Source organism: Lactuca serriola, chromosome 4 (genome assembly GCF_051521515.1).
Source record: "Lactuca serriola cultivar US96UC23 chromosome 4, Lser_US96UC23_V15, whole genome shotgun sequence".
In the NCBI taxonomy this organism is placed as follows: Eukaryota; Viridiplantae; Streptophyta; class Magnoliopsida; order Asterales; family Asteraceae; genus Lactuca; species Lactuca serriola.
The window spans coordinates 223745927-223753128 of record NC_136411.1 but is presented as its reverse complement, the minus strand read 5'-3'; the positions used below and the strand labels follow the sequence as shown (position 1 = coordinate 223753128).

Below are 7202 nucleotides of genomic sequence, written 5' to 3'. Positions count from 1 at the left end.
AAAGTTCACATACACTTAAGAAGTCACCTTTGTCTAACTTGAAGACTGTTTTTGGGAAAAAGAAGAGCATTAAATCAGGAGCTTCCAACGCATCTTTAGCAGGAGAAGACCCGATCAAAGAAGACACCGAGTACGACACCGAGGAGGAAGAAGAACCTACATTCGGGCACGACTATGATTCTGGCGATGAGTTAGCACTTACCATGGTTAACATTGATGAAATCCCCATGGGAGAATGGAAGAAGAGGATTTTCAATGACACTGGCTCGGGACTTGTGCAACCCGCAATTCCCGCTACTGCTACTTTTGAGCTTGAGGGTCACATTCTTGCTTTACTCAAGGAGATCCCCTTCACCGACAAAGACCAGGAAGATGCTTACAAGCACTTGGATGAAGTCAATGATGTGGCTGATTATTTCAATGTTCCAAATGTGACTCGGGAAACTCAGCTACTTCGCATGCTTCCGGTTACTTTGAAGGGTGCTGCAAAGGATTGGCTCAATTCATTGCCCCCCCCCCCCCCCGGATCGATCACTACATGGGCCCAAATGAAAGAAGAATTCATTGATCAATTTTGCCCGTCATCCAAGATATCCAAGCTCAAGAAAGCCATTTCTAACTTTGAACAACAAGCAGGAGAGTCTCTATATGAAGCTTATGAGAGGTACAAGAGCTTACTAAGGAATTGCCCACATCATGACCTCAATAGCCAACAAGAAGTCTCCATATTTTATGATGGAGTAAATGTTACCACTAGGCAATTACTTGACTCGCAAGGTCCACTCACGAAGAAGGCACCTCCAGTAATAAAGCAATTGATTGAAGAATTCTCTAAGCATTCTAGAGAATACCATAATCCAAGAAATGATGTGACTAGGGGGCCGCCTATGCAGCTTCAGAAGACTTGTCAGCAGTCATGGCTATGCTAAAAACCATGGATAGGAGGATGGATAAAATGGATCAAACGATACATGCTATTCGGGTGGGTTGTGAGAATTGCAATGGGTCTCACCTTACTAGAGACTGCGACTTGGATGAGAATGGCAACAAAAAGGTGCAAGTTTGTTACTCAAGTGGCGACCGATATGATGAAGATTGGCGCAAACCAAAGAAGGAGTGGCTCCCTTATGATGAGTACAAGAAGGCTAAGGAGGAGAAGTTCAGGCAAAAGGGAAGAGGTTTTTACCAAAAGGAGAAGCCGGCACAAGAAAGAAAACCAAGTTTGGAAGAGATGCTTACCAAGTTTGTAGCTGCTTTAGAAAAGAGACATATTGATCATGATGTTGCAATCCAAGAAACAAGAACCATGCTTAGAAACCAGCAAGCCTCTATCCACAACATTGAAACACAACTTGGGCAACTTGCTCAACAAATCAATCAAAGCTCACCCGACGAACTTCCTAGTAAAACCGAAAACAACCCACGAGGCGCACACATAAACATAGTCACAACAAGAAGTGGGAAGATAATTACTCCTCTGGCCCCCATTCAGAATGAAGCACCCAAAGACTTGCAAAAGGAGGATGCAGAAAAACAAAATCAAAATAAAATCATGCATGACACAGATTCTACTCGCCGAGTCCATAATATGGACTCGACGAGTCCACTTCCATATTTGAAAGAACAAGTTCCTGAAAAGCCCTTTCAGCCTCCCATTCCATACCCAGCCCGAGCTAAGAAAGAAAAGCAGGAAGAGGAGTACCAGAAGTTTCTCGATCACATTAAATCCCTTCAAATCAACATACCCTTCATTGAAGCCGTCGCTCAAATGCCAAAATATGAAAAGTTCCTCAAAGAGCTTCTAACCAATAGAAGGAAGATGGAGGAGGTGAAGAAGTATTTCTTAATGAAAACTGCTCAGCTGCCATGTTAAACAAATTACCAAAGAAGAAAGGTGACCCGGGAAGCTTGACTTTGCCTTGCCAATTTGGCAACTTAGCCACCATCCATGTTTTGGGTGATTCGGGAGCAAGTCTGAACCTCATGCCCTATTCATTCTTCAAGAAATTAGATCTCCCGGAACCAAGGTCAATCCGCATGGCAATTTACTTAGCAAACAAGATAGTCACATTTCCAAGAGGAATATGTGAAGACTTATTGGTCAAGGTGGACAAGTTTGTATTTCCCACAGATTTTATAATTCTAGACATGGAAGCGGATCCTCAAGTCCCGATCATCCTTGGAAGACCTTTCCTCAACACGGCAAGTGCTATAGTGGACATGAGAGACTCGAAGCTTACTTTACAGGTAGGAGAAGATTCAGTAACTTTCGGGGTTGATCAAGCTATGAAGCAAGCAAGGAATAGTGATGACATGGAGGAGTATGATAATGAAGATTCCAAAAAGTCCAATATCTTTGATGAAGAATTTGATGCTGAAAAAGACTTACTAGAGATCGAGAGGCTGCTGGAAGAAGCTGAGTATGAAGAAATAAAAAAGCAATCTGACAGACATACTCGGCGAGTAGGGCCGATATACTCGCCGAGTCCATGTGAAGAAAAGATGGAATTTGTAAATTTAGCAACTGACTCGCCGAGTCCTTCTCATGCACTCGGCGAGTCCAACAAGCAGAACCCAAAAACCGAGCTCAAAACGTTACCAGAGCACTTGGAGTATGCTTTCCTTGAAGATGGCCATCAAAAGCCAGTTATAATAGCCTCCGACCTCTCCAAATCTGAAAAAGAAGAACTAGTTCAAGTATTGAAGAAGCGGAAACGGGCTATAGCATGGCGCATTACCGACATCAATGGAATAAGTCCCTCTTATTGTTCACACAAGATTAACCTAGAAGAAGGAGCAAAGCCGGTTGTACAGCACCAAAGAAGATTAAACCCAAACATGCAAGAAGTAGTCAAGAAGGAAGTAGTCAAGCTCTTAGATGAAGGGATCATTTACTCTATTTCCGAAAGTCCGTGGGTGAGTCCGGTCCAAGTGGTGCCCAAGAAAGGAGGAATGACGGTCATAACCAACGAGAAGAATGAGCTTATTCCGACACGAACGGTAACCGGTTGGAGAGTGTGCATCGATATCGAAAGCTAAACGATGCCACTCGTAAAGACCATTTTCCCTTACCTTTTATTGATCAAATGCTAGAACGATTATCGGACCATAGTTTCTATTGTTTCTTGGACGGATTTTCGGGTTATTTCCAAATACCCATAGACCCTATGGACCAAGAAAAGACCACTTTTACTTGCCCAAGTGGGTCTTTTGCTTATCGACGCATGCCCTTTGGGTTATGCAATGCACCCGCGACATTTCAACGGTGCATGACAGCCATATTCCACGACATGGTGGAAAAATTCATGGAAGTCTTTATGGATGATTTTTCTATTTTTGGATCTTCCTTCCATGATTGTCTCACTAACCTTGATTTGACGCTTGCTAGGTGTGAAAAGACTGACTTAGTTCTTAATTGGGAGAAATGTCACTTTATGGTCAAGGAGGGCATAGTTCTAGGCCACAAGGTTTCCAAATCGGGAATTGAAGTGGATCGGGTAAAGATGGACACCATTTCCAAATTACCTCCACCAACTAATGTGAAGGGCATTAGAAGTTTTCTTGGACACGCGGGTTTTTACCAGCGTTTTATAAAAGATTTTTCTAAAATAACTAGACCTCTAACACAATTTCTTTTAAAAGATGCACCATTCAATTTTACTAAAGAGTGTTTAGAGGCGTTTGAATTCTTGAAAGAAAAATTGACTAATGCCCCGATCATTATTGCCCTGAATTAGGAGTTACCGTTTGAAATAATGTGTGATGCTAGTGATTTTGCTTTAGGAGTTGTCCTTGGTCAAAGGGTTGATAAGCACTTTCGACCCATTTATTATGCAAGTAAAACTCTAAACCTGGCCCAAGAGAATTACACCATCACCGAAAAAGAATTGTTAGTTGTGGTGTATGCCTTTGATAAATTCCGCCCTTATTTAGTTTTATCTAACACAACTGTTTTTACTAACCACTCTACTATCAAGTATTTGTTTGCCAAGCAGGATGCCAAGCCAAGATTGATACGATGGGTTCTACTTCTTCAAGAGTTTGACATCGAGATACGCGACAAGAAGGGAATGGAGAATGTAGCAGCCGACCACTTATCAAGGCTTGAAAACCCGCAATTGCAAGAAGATAGAGTTGGAGATGACTTCCCGGACGAATACATTATGGTGACCATGGGAGAAGAGCCATAGTTCGCGGACATAGCTAATTACTTAGCTAGCAAGTACATCCCAAAAGATCTTACCTGCCAACAAAAGAAGAAATTCTTTTCAGAAATAAAATATTACTTTTGGGATGAGCCTTACCTTTTCCGAAGTTGCGCGGATGGAATCATACGAAGATGTGTGTTCAGAAATGAAAGCCGGCAAATCTTGGAGCATTGTCATAACGGGCCCACCGGTGGACATCATCGAGCACACTACAGTGCTAAAAAGATCTTTGACATTGGGTTTTATTGGCCCACCATTTTTAAAGATGCAGCCCAATTTGTCAAAGAATGTGATGCATGCCAAAGTGCGGGAAACATTTCATCCCGAAATGAAATGCCACAACAAAGTATTCAAGTGTGCGAGGTATTTGATGTTTGGGGGATCGATTTCATGGGACCATTTCCCATGTTAAAAGGCAACAAATACATATTGGTGGTGTTGGATTATGTATCCAAATGGGTGGAGGCACAAGCATTACCAACTAATGATGCTCGGGTAGTGGTGCGATTTTTAAAGAAGCTATTTTCAAGATTTAGAGTTCCAAAAGCTCTTATAAGTGACCGGGGCACTCATTTTGCCAATGATCAACTAGAAAAGGTGTTGAGGACATATGGGGTAACTCATAAATTCTCTACATCTTACCATCCACAAACGAGTAGGCAAACCGAAGTGACCAATAGAGCCTTGAAGAGAATCTTGGAAAGATCGGTGGGGAGCAATCGGAAAGAGTGGTCGGACAAGTTAGATGATGCCCTTTGGGCCTTCTGAACAGCTTTCAAAACACTTATTGTTACTACACCATATAGGCTAGTTTATGGAAAGCAATGTCATTTACCGGTGGAAATCGAGCATAAAGCTTTTTGGGCTTTAAAAATGTGCAACTTCAACATAGCGGAGCTCAAGAACAACTGGTTGATGCAAATGAATGCTCTTGAGGAACTTAGAAATGATGCTTACACTAGTTCTTTAATCTATAAAGAGAAAACCAAAAGTTGGCATGACAAGAGGATCAAGGGTAATAAAGAGTTTCATGAAGGACAAAAGGTGTTACTTTTTAATTCAAGACTGAAACTTTTTCCGGGCAAACTCAAGTCAATATGGGATGGTCCTTTTCTAGTGAAGAAGGTGGTTCCACATGGTGCTATAGAGTTATTATCAAAAGATGGTACCCCTTTCAAGGTCAATGGACATAGAGTAAAAAGATATGAAGAAGGAGTCCCAAGGAATGAAGACATAGACGAAGGGCTGTTGCTGGAGGGAATGGCAGAAACGTAGCATGGAAGGAGTCCAACTAATGACTCCTTAAAAAAGAAGCACTTCCGGGAGGCTACCCGAGTTAGAGTTTGCATTTCTTTTCCCTTTATTTTCTTTTTAATTTCTTAAGTAATGATTTATTTTCATTCTTCCTCTGAAAAACATGTTTTAAATGATTGCTTGAGGGAAAGCAATGCTCAGAGTGTGGGGTGGTGGCTTAAAAATCAAAAAATTTAAGTTTTTTTTCAATCTGCAAGCTCTACTCGCCGAGTTTACACGTATACTCGGCGAGTACATCTTTATAAGCCCAGCAAATCGCGAATACGTGGATCTACTCGGCGAGTATCACTCTTCTACTCGGTGAGTAGACAATTTACACATGTAGTTTATAATCTGTAAATAAGGGTTTTCATTCATTCTAAACATTACCCTCATACTCGCCATGCATATCTACTCTCAAGCCATTTCTTCAATCTTTGTTAAATCGTCATCTTTCGAGCATAAAGGTAAGATCTTTACTCCCAATACTTGTTAAAGGTTAAAGCTTTATCACTTCTTAGCCCTTATTTTGTCCAAAACTTGGATTTGGGGGTTTTCTTAATTTCTAGGGTTTTGATTTTACTATGAATTAGGAGGTTTTAGACAAAATTTCTTTTGGATTAGTATTTATTGGACTTAGTACAGCAAACCCCTATGCACAATTGGGTGTTTTAATCAACCCATATGGGTCCGAGAGAAATCTGTCCCGATGTTCTTCCTACTCGCCGAGTAGTTCTTGAACTCGGCGAGTAGAGGCCTTGACAGATCTGTGTTGTTTAATTTTAATTGTTGGGTGTTGTTTGTTTGTGCTTTCTTAATGTTATTTTGCAGGAACCATGTCCAGAAGAGGCCAAACTTCACGAGGGGGAAGCCAAGGAGACATCCCGTGGCTTTCTTTTTGCCAAATAACTTCTAAATCCTCACAGAACCGTGCTAAAAACATATTAGAAGCTCTAAAGCAGAAGGAGATCCACCTTCCCAATGCAATAAGCTGGGATTGGTTGGGGAAGATTGGGCTGGAGAAAGAACTGACACCTTACTTGGTGAAGTCGTGCGATGTGGGGGATTCTACCATCATTTGTGATGGATGGCTACAATTGTTCAAGATTCAAGAGCCGGTTTTTGCGGATTTGTGCTGGGAATTCTTCGCTACCATCTCATTCTGGGGTGGTAGTGAGTATTATAATTCCAGTGTTATCTCATTTTCACTTGGTGGGGAGCTGCGACAATGCAGCATGGCGGAGCTAGCGTGGAGAATTGGCATCTACAATCAAAGTGCCATGTTAAATGAAGATTTTGAAACCTTTTTAGATCAGTGCCATAAAGACCTCCCTGAAGAGGTTGTTGCTTCCACCTGGTGGAACACCATTGCCAACCGGGTATACATTCCATCTTCCGCACAGGAAGGCCACATCCGCTCACGAATTCATCGTCTTATTCACCGCCTTATTTTCGGCACAATCAACATGCGGAAGGACGATGACAAAGTCCTGACACTTGATATCTTCTACCTTTGGAGTATCATTACTCCCGATGTCTTTTGCAACCTTCCTTACTGCTTGGCTAAATATCTCTCGGATGGGGCTGTGAAAGAAAAGGTGACCTCCAAAATCAATGGAGGAATGTTCGTTACTAGGCTCGCGCGATCATACGGGATCTTGGATTTGCAAGAGGCAAGGGCACTAACCATCATTTCTCCCC

The 7202-nt window shown here is 41.9% G+C and overlaps 1 non-coding gene across 1 annotated transcript; it reads right to left on the bottom strand.

Moving 5' to 3' along the window:
- Positions 1-596: 596 nt before the first annotated feature.
- LOC145103427 (small nucleolar RNA R71) lies at positions 597-703 on the bottom strand. Its single transcript, XR_013706520.1, has one exon. It is a non-coding gene; the product is annotated as a small nucleolar RNA R71 (small nucleolar RNA).
- Between the last annotated feature and the right edge of the window lie 6499 nt (positions 704-7202).